Below are 17385 nucleotides of genomic sequence, written 5' to 3' on the forward strand. Positions count from 1 at the left end.
TTCAGCTGAGCTGTCTGGCCTCCAGCCTATCCTGGGTAGGTCCTGTAAAAGTTCCACCCCTTCCAAGTACCCAAAGTCCAAAATAAACACTCACAAATGTCAACTTCTCCACCCCTCCTGAACTCTGCAGAGTGTCTAGGAGTGTCTGCCCCTCCTTGGGTAAGTCTAAGTCAGTCACTAGTAGCCTAGACAATCACCTTGGATCAGGCCTACCTTTCTTCAGCAAGGTCCTGGTAGATAGCAGTGTCTGGGGCCTGCCAGCCTTCTCTACCACAGTGAGAGTTTAAGATTTGCTTTCCTTTCTAGCCAGACTCCAAGCGCAATGAGCTTCTCCCTCAAAGCCTGGCATCTACTTCAGGTGTCACAGGGTGGGGCTGAATAGGCCTCCTCAGCAGCCCATTAAACTTTTTCTGACTTGTGCTGGGTTTATACACCCATCACACCAGGTCTTACACATGCAACATGGGCTCAGAGCAGCTGTGTTTAAGTGCTCTGCTGAACTGGGCCCCTCGTTAAAGAGATCCCAGGTTGATATTTACAAATTATTTCCATGCTCCATTGGATTAAAGTGTTGGGTTTTACACATTGAAATTAAAGTGGTTTTTTAGTTTAAATATAGAATAGAGCCTGTTGTACAAGTCATTTGCCTCTTTTCAGTCTCTCCTGAATTTAATAAACCACATCAAAGAAAATAAAACTTAAATAGATAAGTGAGTTCAGTGGGTCAAATTTATGTTCAGAAATTTTAGCTGGCAAAGAGATCAAATAAAAGCACAGAACACTGATATAGTAAGTGGGAAATTATAGTTAATTTTACATTTATATTAAAATTGTTTTATTTCATTGTACTAAATTACTTCTATTTTACTATCTAAGGGCCCTTTTTGTCTACATAGATCTCCATAAACCTCTCAGCCCATAGCCCTGGAGATTACTTGTTATCCTGGATGATTTCTTCACCAGGAAGAGGCCCCATAAAGATGAATTCAGACATATACAGCTGCCCAAATTCACCCAGATTCCAGGGCAAGGAGTCAGTGAGTGGCTTTAAAGAGCAACGTGCAGCGATACATTGGACATGCTCAATGGTAAGTTCATCTACAGCTGCCTGAGAGTCATCCAAGGAAGAGAGAGTCTTAAGGAGGACCTCATAGGCCCTCTCCATGCCCAACATCTCTGAAATGGAGTTCAGGTAAGGAAAGGCACCTGGGCCCACCACACTAAAGGTCCCCCCACATCTCAGTGATCTGGAAGCAAGAGGAGGGCTCTCCTCCTACACCTCAACCACAGGAGCACCAGCACTATTAAAGTAGGGAGTATCTCCCCATTGAGGTTATGCATACTGTTTTCTTTTTATCTGTAGCAAGAAGCTAGAGGATGAGGGCTAGAGTAGCATCAGCAATAATATTATTTTCCATTGTCTAATAAAATTCCTTGCTAAGTGCTATAAGAAAGCAACTTATCCTTTAGCATTGTTACAACAGCATCTGCTGCAAGAAGAACTCTGTAGGAGGAAGCTAAGTGAGAAGGGAAATCCGGTAAGGTCTCCAGATTACTTTGGTTGGGGGCAGGGTATGTTCCCAGCAGAACTAGCCAAGGTTTCTACCCTCAAGCTTCAAATGCCTTGGGAAGCACAGGGTCATGGAATTTACTTTCTCTATTCTGACAGAAAGAACAGGAGTACTGTAGCACTTTAGAGACTAAGAAATTTATTTGAGCATAAGTTTTTGTGGGCTGTAGCCCAAAATTTGTTAGTCCCTAAGGTGTCACAAGTACTCTTGTTCTTTTTTGGTTACAGGCTAAGATGGCTGCTACTCTGAAGCCTATTCTGACAGTCAATTAATTAATTAATTAATATATGGAGACATACCTATTCTCCTAGAACTGAAAAGGATCCTGAAAGGTTATCAACTCCAGCTCCCTGCCTTCACTAGCAGGACTAAGTACTGATTTTTGTCCCAGATCCCTAAGTGGCTGCCTTAAGGATTGAACTCACAACCTTTAGTTTAGCAAGCTAATGGGCAAAACACTGAGTTATCCATCCTCCCCTCAGGTCATGGTGCAGAGACCATATGTTTTCTTGGGGTTTTGGAAGGAAGAAAGGCAATGGACATTTTGGTGTAGAGTTCATTTTATTCTGGAGTGGAGATATTTTTCCTGTTACAATTTGCAGGGCCGCCCAGAGGATTCCGGGGGCCTGGGGCCATCAGCGGCAGGTGGCTCTGATCGACCTCCTGGAGGCGTGCCTGCGGAGGGTCCGCTGGTCCCACGGCTCCAGTGGAGCATCTGCAGGCACGCCTGCGGGAGGTCCACCAGAGCCGTGGGACCGGCAAGAGGCAGGGGGCCCCCCGCGCAGCGAAATGTCTAGAGCTGGCCTGGTTCGGCGGCGGGGGGAGGGCCCTTCCGTTCTGGGACCCGCCGCTGAAGTGCCCCGAAGACCCACAGCGGGGGCCCCCCGCCGGCGAATTACTGCCGAAGCGGGACCCGCCGCCGAAGTGCAGCCCGCTCTTCGGCGGTAATTTGGTGGCAGGGGGCTCCCGCCGCGGGTCTTCGGGGCACTTCAGAGGCGGGTCCCTGAACAGAAGGGCTCCCCGCCGCCGAATTACCACTGAAGACCGGGTTGCACTTCGGCGGCAGGTCCCGCTTTGGTGGTAATGCAATGGTGGGGGGTCCTTCCGCCCTGGAGCGGAAGGACTCCCCCGCCAGCGAAGACCGGGAGCGGAAGAAGCTCCGGGGTCCAGCCCCACAAGAGTTTTCTGGGGCCCCTGAGCGAGTGAAGGACCCGGCTCCAGGGGCCCCAAAAAACTCTCGTGGGGGCCCCTGCAGAGCCCCCCGGGGCCTGGGGCAAATTGCCCCTGCCTCTGGGCGGCCCTGACAATTTGTACTGAATGTGTTAGCTTTTAAGAAATTGTACACAGGAAGTGCCATACTGGATCAGACTCCTGCTCCACCTAGTATACTATCTCAGAGACCAGCACTTTTAGAGGTAGGTGCAAGAAACCTTATTCTACAGATCTAGAATAAGCAACTCCCTAAGAAAGTCTCCTCCTTAACTCCTAATAGTCAGAGATTTATTTAAGACCTGAAGAAGGAAATTTTGTCCCCCTCCCAGAACTTTCTTAGAATTTACAATTCTAATGCTGGACATTCTTATCCATATAAGTATCTACTCCCTTTTTATATCTTGCTAAATTCTTGTCCTCAATGACATCCTGTTGCAATGACGTCCACAATCTAGTTACGCATTGTGTGAAAAAATATTTCCTTTTTCTTTGGTGCCCAAAACATTTTGGAAAATGAAAATGTCTGTGTTTTCATACAGCACAAGAGTTTTATAATTGTCTTGGTAAACACAGTAATTTTCTTAGTGTTGTAGGAAGTGTTGAGGTTCTTAGTACAAAAACTTCTTGTCAATGAAGAAATGTTTGAAATGATACACTATCATTGTCAACAAACAGGATTTGGTAAAACATTTGTTCCCCTATGTTAAATTCTCATAAGTGATGTTTGAGAAGCTCTAGTGACTCCGTGCTTTGGACAGGGGGCTAGAAATTTGGCCCAGGAGAGGCCTGGAAGTTAGAGAGGAGTCTTTTGATGTCCCTATTACTATCCATCTAAATGTGGAGTTAAAGAGTTGCAATTTGTACATGCACAGAGCTTTCTATGAGGCTGGATGCTAAAAATCTCTGAACAGTGGGGGGGAGTGGTAGCTCAGTGGTTTGAGCATTGGTTCCCCTAAACCCAGGGTTGTGAGTTCAATCCTTGTGGGGGGCCATCTAGGGAACTGGGGTAAAAATCTGTCTGGGGATTGGGCCTGCTTTGAGCAGGGGGTTGGACTAGATGACCTCCTGAGGTCCCTTCCAACTCTCATATTCTATGATTTTACTGAGCATGCTTCAGGGTCAGCACTGAAATTTCCCTGCAATTGCTCCTCCCAATCATCAATCACAACACCTGTTTTTGCAAGGTACAGGAGGACAGGCTCTTGCCCCCTCTCACATCCTTTCTGCTGTTCCAGAGCGCAGTAAAAAGTGATCACTTATTGCCCTCTGACTGATGACAGGTTGCACAACATTTGGCAGCTGTGTGTGGGCCTTAGGAACATGTGCTGCACTAGGAGTCAGAAGTAATGAGGCCTAGTCCCAGCTCTTGCACTGACTAGGATTAAAAATCTGAATCTGTCATAACAAGGCCTCAGACCCTTATCTTATGATGCAGGCACATACCATTGTCCCCACGTAAGAGGGTGGTAATGGAAGTCACACAAGACTACTTTTGGCAGAGATGGGAACAGCTCAGGTTTGTATTATGGCAGACCCAAGCCATATATGTGCCTTGGCTCTGCAACTGTAAAATGGGGATAATATTTTCTTTGGGGGTAGGGGGAGGGAATTGTAAATGTAAGTTTATTAATGTTTGTAAAGCACTTGTACCACAGAGGATCCCACAAGGAAAGTACTGTATCTTTCAGTGCAGGGTGCAGTAAGTACAACATAGGCCACACACTGAATGATGATAAAAAGAAATATTGAACAGCTGCTCATTCATTAAGCATCCAATATACTGAATGAATCAGAAGTGCTGTGGAAAAGATAGTCTTTAATTACATGATCATGTGCTATCATAATACATACACACAGAGTGACAGGGCAACTTTATTTATTGCCAGGTTTCAGAGTAGCAGCCATGTTAGTCTGTATCCACAAAAAGAACAGGAGTACTTGTGGCACCTGAGAGATTAACAAATTTATTTCAGCATGAGCTACAGCTCACTTCTTCGGATTCTATATATCCGAAGAAGTGAGCTGTAGCTGACGAAAGCTCATGCTGAAATAAATTTGTTAGTCTCTCAGGTGCCACAAGTACTCTTGTTCTTTTATTTATTGCATGTCCTGATTTTTTCAGTGCTTGAGTTTGCAAAAGTAATTTTATTTAAACATTTTATCTTTCTTTGTATGTATACACATACACACACAAAATGTGCATGCACTTTCCGCTGCTATCAAAAGATGATCTATACATAACCAGAAGCCCAGATAGGGTGCTTTTGTTTATAAACAGTGTTACTCTACTGTATCTAAGATACTTCAGTTATTGACTTTATTGTGTTACCAGTTATTTTTCTATGCAATAATCTCAGCCAGCACTGTGTGGTAAGTGTTGGGGGGAAAAAATCACTTTACAAGAAAAAAATGACAACTATGGTGTGGGTAATAATCTGGTAGCTGAAGAAGTTACCAGATAACCAAGCTATTCTGCACAGAATCATGATATCTTTATGCATAGAATGAATGAAGGCTGCTTCTCCATATTACCTATACTGTAGCCTGATTTTGTAAGTTTGTAATTGCCTGTTTGGATTTTGTACATTCTGAAGCATAAGTACTGGAGGGTACAGTACATCTTAATATATGTGTCACAGTAGTCCGAGTTCTTGGAGAAGATGGCTTGGGGAGGAGAGGTATAGAAGAGGAAAGAATTGATGATCATATTTTTCATTTTCATTATGAACAAACTTGATAACAGCCACAGTGTTTGATAGACTGCCTGTGAACAGCTGATTTATACTTCTGCATTGTTGCATGTCTTGCCTTGGCTGTCTGCCATAAAGGGTATTGTCCAATTCACTGTTCCCTGGAGTGTGCTTCCTATCTCTCTGCAGTTAGAGGTACCAAATCCTGTCTTTTATGTCACGTAGCATCTACAATCTGTCAAGACAAAGCTTTTAAATATGGCTTTGCAAGTTAGTGTCAGACCTAGAATTATGATAAAGTTAGTTTTCTCTCTTGCACTGAAAGTTGCTGTTGCTGCTTAAGGCACCAATTAGAGCTGGCTTACATCTCTTGGTTAAGTTAAAAAATCCCACCCAGCATTTAATTACTGTGAAAAAAAATGTTTATGTATAAAAGTACTAACACATGATCTTTGTAAGCTATCAAACCGTTACAGTGGGACAGCACAGATAAGGCACAGATCTGGGAAACAGATCCAGGATCTGTTCCCAGCCATGCCACACACTTTGGTTAAGTAATTCCCCCCCTCCGCCCGCTCCCCCCTGTACTTTCTTAGTTATTTACACTTGTGCAAAATGCAACCTTATCAGAGTGGCAATGTTTCAGACCTACTTTGCTCACCTGGAAATGGCTACAAGGAGTGCTACACAACAACAAGAAAAAACTTAAACAAATGACACACAAAAACAGTCCCTCTGTAGCACTCACTCTACCTGTAAAAAAGGAATAATACTTACCTCACAGAAATGTAAGATTTAAAATGTATTGATATTTTTAATGGCTTCAGATTTCAGTGTGGAAGGGGCTATATAAATGCATGATTTCCACACTTTACCCAGAGAAAGATCTCTGACAAAGCCTTCCAGATGGCTTGCCCTTATAGAATTCCCAATATTAATTAACTAAGGATTCATCAGTGAAAGATGAATAAATTAAAAGGAGTCACTGTCAAAACTAAGCTCCATATTTGCCTTGCCTTTTATTCTGTGTTTAGTTACATTTTGTAATATATCATTTAGCAACTCAACAATAATTTGCTAAGATGTTTGGCCTAACAAGATGTAGTAAGTCAGTGTGTATGCATGCATGCACAGAAGAGAAGATGAAACCATGGTGCTGAGAGAAAAACAGGGTAAGGAAAATAAAGGCTTGTATTTTAAGTTTAAACTAGTCCAAACCATAAGTTGGTGTGGCCACCCTGTGGCTCCGGAGCCACATGCGGCTCTTCAGAAGTTAATATGTGGCTCCTTGTATAGGCATCAACTCCAGGGCTGGAGCTACAGGCGCCAATTTTCCAGTGTGCCAGGGGATTCTCACTGCTCAACCTCTGGCTCCACCACAGGCTCTGCCCCCACTCCACCCCTTCCCGCCCCTTCCCCTGAGCCTGCAGTGCCCTTTCCCATCCCCCCACCCCCTCCGAATGCCACAAAACTGTTGATCAGGAAGTGTGGATCAGCAGGGCTGCCGGTGAGTGAGAGGCACTGGGAGTGAAGTGGGGGAGCTGATCGGGGGCTGCTGCCATATTACTGTGGCTCTTTGGCAATGTACATTAGTAAATTCTGGCTCCTTCTCAGGCTCAGGTTGGCCACCCCTGCCATAGGTGAAAGAAGTTGGGGGAAGAACTGGAACTATTCCAAAACTGTAGTGTGAGAATATGAGTTGCAGTGCATAAGTAAAACTCCATTTTGTTTCTATAAAGATATGAGTCTACATCTGCAGTTATCACTTGCTAGGTGACAACTTTTACTTTTGAAATATTTACACTGTTAATATGGACAAACTCTCAAGGAGTTTTTGCTCACCATTTTATTCTGAAGTGGAATTTCTCCCTTTATAATTCAAGATCACCTCAGACCAACACTTTGAAAATATTTGAACATGCCCAAATATTGAACTGATCAAAATCAGGATATAGAAAGGTTGCGTTTTAAGACGACATATCAGCTCCAGGTCTATCATAATGTTTCAGTACTACATTGTAGTAATTTTATGAACACTTTAAGCGACTTTGTCAGTGAGGAGAAGTTCTTGGGGATGGGGAAGTAGAATGTTTATGATTCTACCTATAATGCTTGAATTCAGTGGGGACTTACTGTGTGTGTGGAAGTGGAATAATGGCTTCCCAGATGCAAACAACCAGGCACATGATAGAAAGACAATTGCATCCTTCTAGGCTGAAGTGACACAGCTCTTTTTGCAATACTGAGGGTATGTCTACACTACGGCATTATTCCGATTTTACATAAACCGGTTTTTTAAAACAGATTGTATAAAGTTGAGTGCATGTGGCCACACTAAACACATTAATTCAGCAGTGTGCATCCATGTATCAAGGCTAGTGTCGATTTCCGGAGTGTTGCACTGTGGGTAGCTATCCCATAGTTCCCGCAGTCTCCCCCGCCCCTTGGAATTCTGGGTTGAGATCCCAGTGCCTGATGGGGCAAAAAACATTGTCATGGGTGGTTCTGGGTACAGCCTCACCCCTCCCTCCATGAAAGCAGCAGACAACCGTTTCATGCCTTTTTTCCTGGGTGAACTGTGCAAATGCCATAGCACAACAAGCATGGACCCTGCTCAGCTCAAGACATCAATCATGGATGTTGCAAACACCTTGCGTATTATCGTGCAGTCTATGCTGAACCAGGACCTGCAAAACCAGGTGAGAAGGCGGTGGCTACGGCAATGCAGCGACGAGAGTGATAAGGACATGGACACAGAATTCTCTCAAACCATGGGCCCTTGTGCTTTTGAGATCCTGATGGTAATGGGGCAGGTTCTAGTCATTGAATGCCAATTTTGGGCCCCGGAAACAAGCACAGACTGGTGGGACCGCATAGTTTTGCGGGTTTGGGACGATTCCCAGTGGCTGTGAAACTTTCACATGTGTAAGGGCACTTTCATGGAACTTTGTGACTTGCTTTCCCCTACCCTGAAACACAAGAATACTAAGATAAGAGCAGCCCTCACAATTGAGAAGAGAGTGGCAATAGCCCTCTGGAAGCTTACAACGCCAGACAGCTACCAGTCAGTCGAGAATCAATTTGGAGTGGGAAAATCTACTGTGGGGGCTGCTGTGATGCAAGTAGCCAAAGCAATCATGAAGCTGCTGCTACGAAAGATAGTGACTCTGGGAAATGTGCAGGTCATACTGGATGGCTTTGCTGCAATGGGATTCCCTAACTGTGGGGGGGCGATAGATGGAACACATTTCCCTATCTTGGTGATGGAGCACCAGGGCACCCAGTACATAAACCACAAGGGGTACTTTTCAATGGTGCTGCAAGCACTGGTGGATCACAAGGGATGTTTCACCAACATCCACATGGGATGGCCAGGAAGGGTTCATGACGCTCGCATCTTCAGGAACACTACTCTGTTTAAACGCCTGCAGCAAGGTAATTACTTCCCAGACCAGAAAATAACAGTTGGGGATGTTGAAATGCCTGTAGTTATCCTGGGGGACCTATCCCTTGATGCCATGGCTCATGAAGCCATACACAGGCAGCCTGGACAGTAGTCAGGAGCTGTTCAACTACAGGTTCAGCAAGTGCAGAATGGCGGTAGAATGTGGATTTGGCCATTTAAAGGTGCGCTGGTGCACATTACTGACTAGCTCAGACCGCAGCCAAACCAATGTCCCCTTTGTTATTGCTGCTTGCTGTGTGCTCCACAATCTCTGTAAGAGTAAGGGGGAGACCTTTATGATGGGGTGGGAGGCTGAGGCAAATCACCGGGCCACTGATTACATTCAGCCAGACACCAGGGCGATTAGAAGAGCACACCAGGAAGCAATGCGCATCAGAGAAGCTTTGAAAATCAGTTTCATCATGGGCCAGGGTACAGTGTGACTGCTGTGTTTGTTTCTCCTTGATGAACCCCCCTGACATTGATTGACTCATTCCCTGTAAGTAACCCACCCTCCCCCTTCGATTACAGCTTGCTTAAGGAAATAAAGTCACTATCATTAAAAATCATGTATTCTTTATTAATTCATTATAAAAAGATGGAGATAACTGACAAGGTAACCTAGGTGTGGTTTGGGAGGAGGATAGGAGGGAAGGAAAAGGCCACTAAAAATTTTTCAAAATAATGGCAGCCTTTTGGTTGGGCTGTCCACGGGCGTGGAGTGGGTGGGTTGCTGTTCCTGAAGCTCCACCAGAAGCCGGAGCATGTCAGTTTGATCATGCAGCAGCCTCAGCGTTGCATCCTGCCTCCTCTGATCTTTCTGCTGCTGCCTCTCATCTCGAATGTCCTTCCTGTCCTCACGTTCACTGGCATCTTTCCTGTAATTTGATACCACATCCTTCCACTCATTCAGATGAGCTCTTTCATTGCGGGTCACTTCCATGATTTCCAAGAACATTTCGTCTCGCGTCTTTTTCCACTGCCTTATCCGAGATAGCCTTCGGGATGGAGTAGGGAGGCTTGAAAAGTTTGCAGCTGCATGAGGGAGAGGGGAAAAAAGAGAGAGAAGTATTTAAAAAGATACAATGTACCGAACAATGCTTATACTCTTTCACAGTGAACACTATTTACCTTACATGGCACATGTGATTTCACTACAAGGTCGCATTTTGCATCTTAATATTGAGTGCCTGTGGCTCTGGTGTTAGAGATCTCACAGACACAGGTCCAGGCAGCAGAATTCAGCTTGCATGTGGCCATGGTAAGCTATTGTCTTTTGGCTTCTGCAGCCTTCATATACACAGTGCCCTCCTTTCCCAAATACCAAGCAAAGCCCAATTCAGTGCTGCTTCTTTCCTGTTAACATGCAGCAGCAGAAATCACCCCCCCTCATCCAATTCTCTGGGATGATCGCTTTACCCCTCCCCCCACCGCGTGGCTGGTATCATGGAAGATCACTGCTAAACACCCCTCTTTCCCCCCCCCCCCCCCAGCACAGCGTGGCTGGTAGCAGGGAAGATCCCTGCTAGCCAAATGCAAAAAAGCTCAACGCCAATCACCATCCCCCTTCCCCTTGCTTGGCTACCTGCAAGGAAGGATTTCTTTTAAGCAACAGGTAAACAGCCCAGTAAGAATGGCCATCTCTGTCCCCTTAATTAAATTCCTGAATTTCAACCAGGTTACCATGAACGATATCACTCTCCTGAGGATAACACAGCGAGATAAAGAACAGATGTTGCTTGAATGCCAGCGAACACTGGGACCATACACAGCTAGGCTTTGTCACGCAATGATACCAGATTACTTGCTACATGCATGGCATGGTCAAGTGTCCTACCATGGAGGATGGAATAAGGCTGCCCTGCCCAGAAACCTTCTGCAAAGGCTTTTGGAGTACCTCCAGGAGAGCTTCATGGAGATGTCCCTGGAGGATTTCCACTCCATCCCCAGACACGTTAACAGACTTTTCCAATAACTGTACTGGTCGCAAATGCATCCCAAGTCCTCAGGGCAAATTAATCATTAAAAAACACTTGCTTTTAAACCATGTTTTATATTTACAAAGGTACACTCACCAGAGGTCGCTTCCATGGCTTCTTTGTCTGGGCTAGTGACTTGGGAGGGCAATTCCGTCAGGGTGAGAAAAAGCTCCTGGCTGTTGGGGAGAACGGAGTGCTGTGTGCTCTCGGCAAGCTTGTCCTCCTCTTTCTCTTCCTCATCTTCCCTGTCCACAGAATCCTCAGCCATGGCTGAGATTACCACCCCCACTTCGGAATCCACGGACAGGGGTGGGGTACTGGTGGCGAACCCCCTAGAATTGCATGCAGCTCAGCGTAGAAGCGGCATGTTTTCGGCCCTGCCCCAGACCTTCTGCTTGCTTCTTTGGTTTTCTGGTAGGCTTGTCTGAGCTCCTTAACTTTCACACGGCACTGTACTGAATTCCTGGTGTGGCCTCTCTGCATCATGGCCTTGGAAAATTTTTCAAATGTTTTTTCATTTCATCTTTTGGAACGGAGTTCTGTTAGCACAGAATCCTCTCCCCATATGGCGATCAGATCCAGTACCTCGCATGCGGTCCACGCTGGAGCTCTTTTTCGATTCTCAGGAGACTGCATTGTTACCTGTGCTGATGAGTTCTGTGTGATCACCTGTGCTGGTGAGCTCTCCACGATGGCCAAACAGGAAATAAAATTCAAAAGTTCGCAGGGCTTTTCCTGTCTATCTGTCCAGTGCATCTGAGTTCAGATGGCTTTCCAGAGCAGTCACAATGGTGCACTGTGGGGCACCGCCTGGAGGCCAATACTGTCGAATTGCAGCCACACTAACCCTAATCAGACATGGCAATACCAATTGCAGCGCTACTCCCCTCGTCGGGGAAGAGTACAGAAATCGGTTTTAAGAGCCCTTTATACTGATATAAAGGGCTTCGTTGTGTGGACAGGTGCAGGGTTAAATCAGTTTAACTCTGCTAAATTTGGTATAAAACATAGTGTAGACCAGGCCTGAGACCCCGGAGACCAGCTAAAAAGGCTCTTGATCCCTGCAAAAGGGGTTTGAGGAGGGGAGTGAGAGTCACCTGGGGCTATCCACTGACTGTCAGAGAGCTCTGACAGGGAGACAAGGGGACAGTGAAACTCTGTGAAAGAATCTATAGGGAGATAATCTTATTAGTAAGCTCTTCATGTGGAAGAAAAGTAGATCTCTGGGAAGCAGGATTCTGTATAGGCTGTTTAAGGTTCTCTGAAATGCTTTTGTTCTAATACATACTTTGCTCTAAGTAGGTTGTTTGGTCACTGATTACCACTGTCATTGACATAAGTCAGACCTGCTCAGCTAATCATGATCAGTATTAGGGGTTGTAACCCAGAGGCCAGTCTGAGTGGCAGAATCATGTGATTCCACCCCAAGAGACAAGTAACAGCTCAAGGCCTGAGACCTGCACTCAGGGGGTGCACTTAGAAATCAGGAGGGGTCAGAGGTGCAATTACTCCAGTAAATGTGACAAAGCCCATCTCCATTTATAAAGAGAATCAAATGGGTCCTTGCAATTCTTGCATAATTAACAAGTATTTTAAGCAGGGTTTCATCAAAATTAATTGATACAACTTTCCCTTTTTTTAAAAAAAGGGAAAACCTGTAAAAAAGAGACTTTTCAAAATTCCTTAATTCTAATTTCTAAGAAAATGCCAGTCCTCTTAGTCTTTCACTGCCCTTCCCCCTTTGTCTACAGGAAAAGTGGGAAAACAGTTAAAGTGAGGAAGTAACACTTTCACTTTAAAAATTACACTTTTAAAAGTAAGTTTCTCTCCAGTGTTAGAGTTGAAAGTTACTTTAAAGAGTAACTTCATTTTGACTGTAACACTGTCTCCCACTTTAACTCTCCTTAAGTAATACAAAGTAACACTGCCCCTCCACCAAGAGGGATGTTTTGTCTTCACTTTCTTTCTTTTAAAAATTCTTTCCCCTTCCTCCCCCCAAAAAGTGTGGAAAGCAACAGAGGAGAGGGATTTAATTTTTTTAGAGCCACTACCTTTTCTAATAGGGAAAGAGGAAGTAAAAAGAGTGGGATTTTTCCCCACAAAAACTACAAAAATAATTTTCAAATTTGTATGTGGTTTTTTTAATTCATTTTGTTTATTTTTGGCAAGAGGAAGGGGCCGGTTTTGACTGGCCTAGTTACACAAGAGGCCATCAAGTTCTTCAAGACTTAACACATCTCATTTACATGCTGCAGCAATACTATTCAGTATTTACATGTTCACAACATTGTACGAATGAATCTCTGTGACATCCCTGGAAGGCAACATTTTAGTATGGTATAATTTATGGACAGGAACAAATACCAATTGGTTAAGCAACTTAAACAAGCTCATCCAACACACCATTAGCAAACTTGATATTGGAAGTCCTAGTGCATTATCCACTAGACCTTCTACTTACTGGATTTGATAAATAAGACCGACTATTTAAGTATAAGTTGGCAGACACTAAAGAGGTTTAGGGATCTGGAATTTTGATCCCTGCTGTTTATGATTTAGAGTTGGGTCAGAACCAATACCTTGGATAACACACGCACACACAATTTTGGACTTGATTTGAACTCTGGAGCCAGTTTTGAAGCTTACATCTGACTCCTCTCTAGTATTTTAATGGCAGTATTTCTGTTCTTTAACAGCATTGTAAGGCATGCCGTGTACCAAACAGAAGAGATCGAAGTCTTCTTTGTATGATTTAAGGTGATGTATACATAACTGCATCTCTATTCCTCTAGCACATGGTGAGATATACATTCTAATGGTTTGGTGTACTGGGAAATAATGGCACTCCCAGGGCTAAGTATCTTCAGCAGAGAGAAATTAAGTAGAGGAGAGCTTCCATTCCAAACATCTAATTGACTTTTTGAAGTCATAACCCCTTATATCTATAGCAGTAATGGTATTAGAAGATTGATGCAAGGACAGTAGAGGGAGAATCCAGTACAGATTTAAGTGAATGATGGAAATACTTTTACCTTTTAAAGTCTAAGCTGAAACTCCTACTTTTTTATTCTGGTAGGCTACTGTCATTAGTGATAGTGTTGAAAGCTGATTAGGTTTATCATCCATCTAAAATACTAATCAATTTAAATTGTTACTTTAAAAAAAACTTGGTAATTTAAACCAGCGTGTAGCAGACGATTTGTATATTACCCCAAGGCAATGTCATTTATTAGTCTGGGAAAAGATAGCCTTGCTAAATATGATTCACTTTTCTGTTGTTTTAGGTGAGCAGCTTTTGTCAAAATCATCAGTGGCATGAGCTGTTCTGTTGGCAGGGGCTAAAAAGTTGCGTTGAAATAGTGAATGGCTGCTTAGTTATGTAGAATATAAGAAATCTAACAGGTGTATGGAGGAACAAAATGAATGCATAACAAGGTGTTTCCATATGCTATTTTGGGAGGACTATGAGGGAATGAATACATTTTCATGTATAATATTTTCTTTAGAATGTACATATGGCATGTAGATAGTGAATTTTTATGCTATATTTCCAGAATTCATTCTTGTGGCCTCTGGGTGCTGATGTTTACATACTCTGATTAGATATTGACCAGGCTTTGAATATATATATTTATATTTTAAATGCTGCCTTATGACTCTTGCAAGGTATCAGCAAAATCCTGGAAACTATAGCCAACTTCATTCACAGAGCTGCTACAGCATGGGAAAAAGCAAGGCAAGGTTCCCCCTCTTTGGCAATGTCCCTCATTTGGAGGGAATCACCTCTGATTTGAGTGTAGTTCTCTCTCTGTTATTGGTAATTGGCCTATCTGCTGGGATGCCTACAAAGTAACAATTATAGCAGTATTTTTATACTCACCAGTAATTGGTGAGCCTGGCCAGAAAAAAATATTCATAGAAAATTGAGGTTTCAAAAAAAAGTTTCTACTGCAGAAAAATCAAGACTGTGCAGGGAGAAGTCAGCTTGAGGCTCCACCAATAGCTGAGTGCCTATGGCACTCCCCTAGAATTTAGGCAACCCAAGTATAGGTCCTTGCTCCACCCCAACTGAATCCTTTCGGGAGTACTAGAGACTGTTTTGCTGTTTAGGCCTTGGGAGAAATTTCCAAAACTGCTTAAGTCTCATTTTCAAAATGACTTAGATGTTTAAGTCAATGGGTCTTTCAAGCCTAAGAGTACGACTACACTACAGGATTAGTCCGATTTTACATAAACCGGTTTTGTAAAACAGATTGTATAAAGTCGAGTGCACGCGGCCACACAAAGCACAATCATTCGTTGGTGTGTGTCCATGTACCAAGGCTAGCGTCAATTTCTGGAGCATTGCACTGTGGGTAGCTATCCCGTAGCTATCCCATAGTTCCGCAGTCGCCCCCGCCCATTGGAATTCTGGGTTGAGATCCCAATGCAGGATGGTGCAAAAATAGTGTCGCAGGTGATTCTGGGTAAATGTCGTCACTCATTCCTTCCTCCATGAAAGCAACGGCAGACAATCATTTCGCGCCCTTTTTCCCTGGATTGCACTGGCAGACGCCATAGCATGGCAACCATGGAGCCCGTTTTGCCTTTTGTCACTGTATGTGTACTGGATGCCGCTGACAGAGGTGGTACTTCAGCACTACAGAGCAGCATTCATTTGCCTTAGCAAGGTAGCAGAGACGGTTACCAGTCGTTCTGTACTGTCTGCTGTGCCATTGTAAATTGGCGATGAGATGACGGTTATCAGTCGTTCTGTACCATCTGCTGCTGTCATGGGTGCTCCTGGGGGCGCAAAGACAAAAATGGGAATGACTCCCCGGGTCATTCCCTCCTTTATGTTGTATCTAAAAATAGAGTCAGTCCTGCCTAGAATATGGGGCAAGTGTACTAGAGAAGCAGTGTATCAGAGAACCAGAGAGCACAACCGCTCCATGTCAGATCCCACAGAGATGATGAGCTGCATGCCATTCTAGGGGGTGTCCCTGCAACAACCCCACCCGTTGCTTCCCTCTTCCCCTAACCCTTCTAGGCTACCGTTGCAGGGTCCCCCCATTTGTGTGATGAACTAATAAAGAATGCAGGAATAAGAAACACTGACTTTTTTTCTTTATATATGAAAGGGGAAGGGCTGATGGAGTTCAGCCCCCAGTTGCTATGATGAGGACGGTTACCAGCCATTCTGTACCATCTGCCAGGAATAACCGGGAGTCATTCTTATTTTTATCCAGGCGCCCCCGGCCGACCTCACCTGAGGCCAGCCAGGAGCACTCAACAGAATGACGACGAGGATGGCTACCAGTCCTACTGCACTGTACCATCTGCCACCGGGGAAGGGAGGGGAGAGGATGCTGCTGTTCAGTGCCCCAGCACTGTGTCTACCAGCAGCATGCAGTAGACATATGGTGACATATAAAAAAGTCAAGAAACTATTTTTTTCCCTTTTCTTTCATGGGGTGGGGGGGTGGTTAAATTGATGAGATATATCCTGAATCACCCCGGACAATGTGTTTGATCCTACAGGAATTGGGAGCTCAGCCAAGAATGCAAATGCTTTTCAGAGACTGCAGGGACTATGGGATAGCTGGAGTCCTCAGCCCCCCTTCCCTTCCTCCATTAGCGTCCATTTGATTCTTTGGCTTTCCATTACGCTTGTCACACAGCACTGTGCTGTGGACTCTGTATCATAGCCTGGAGATTTTTTTCAAATGCTTTGGCATTTTGTCTTCTGTAACGGAGCTCTGCTATAACAAATTTGTCTCCCCATACAGTGATCAGATCTGGTATCTCCCGTACAGTCAATGCCGGAGCTCTTTTTGGATTTGGAACTGCATCGCCACCCATGCTGATCAGAGCTCCACACTGGGCAAACAGGAAATGCAATTCAAAAGTTCACGGGGCTTTTCCTGTCTACCTGGCCAGTGCATCCGAGTTCAGATTGCTTTCCAGAGCAGTCACAGTGGTGCACTTTGGGATACTGCCTGGAGGCCAATACCATCAATTTGCAGCCACACTAACCCTAATCCGATATGGTAATACTGATTTCAGCGCTACTCCTCTTGTCGGAGAGGAGTACAGAAACTGGTTTAAAGAGCCCTTTATATCGATATAAAAGGCCTCATTGTGTGGACAGGTGCAGCCTTAAATCGGTATAAACGCGTAGCGTAGACCAGGCCTAAGTAACTTTTGAAAATGGGAACTAGGTAGTTTGGGAAATTTTACCCTTCAACTACATGAGAAAGTTGCATCCGTTTAATATGTTTTTAAAACTGATTTAAAGTGATGCAAACACTTCTAGACACTTACTAAGATTTTAAAGAGCAGTCTATTGCCATTTAGCTCTATTCAGGAATTTTTAAAAAAAAAACTAAATGAAAATAAGCCTGGTTTAAATGGAAGTGTCTTCCCAGACTTTGGCACTGATTTATCTAAAACAGTTTTTAAATAATCACTTTAGTTGAATTGGTGCAACTTTGTGTAAACAAGGCATT

At 44.2% G+C, this 17385-nt stretch overlaps 1 long non-coding RNA gene across 1 annotated transcript; it reads left to right on the forward strand.

Annotated features, from left to right (window-relative positions):
* Positions 1-2826: 2826 nt before the first annotated feature.
* Positions 2827-16705, forward strand: LOC115647223. Its single transcript, XR_003999238.1, has 3 exons — positions 2827-2986; positions 13594-13654; positions 16666-16705. It is a non-coding gene; the product is annotated as an uncharacterized LOC115647223 (long non-coding RNA).
* The last annotated feature ends 680 nt before the right edge of the window (positions 16706-17385 follow it).

The sequence above is a fragment of the Gopherus evgoodei genome, chromosome 1, assembly GCF_007399415.2.
Source record: "Gopherus evgoodei ecotype Sinaloan lineage chromosome 1, rGopEvg1_v1.p, whole genome shotgun sequence".
Lineage (NCBI taxonomy): Eukaryota > Metazoa > Chordata > Testudines > Testudinidae > Gopherus > Gopherus evgoodei.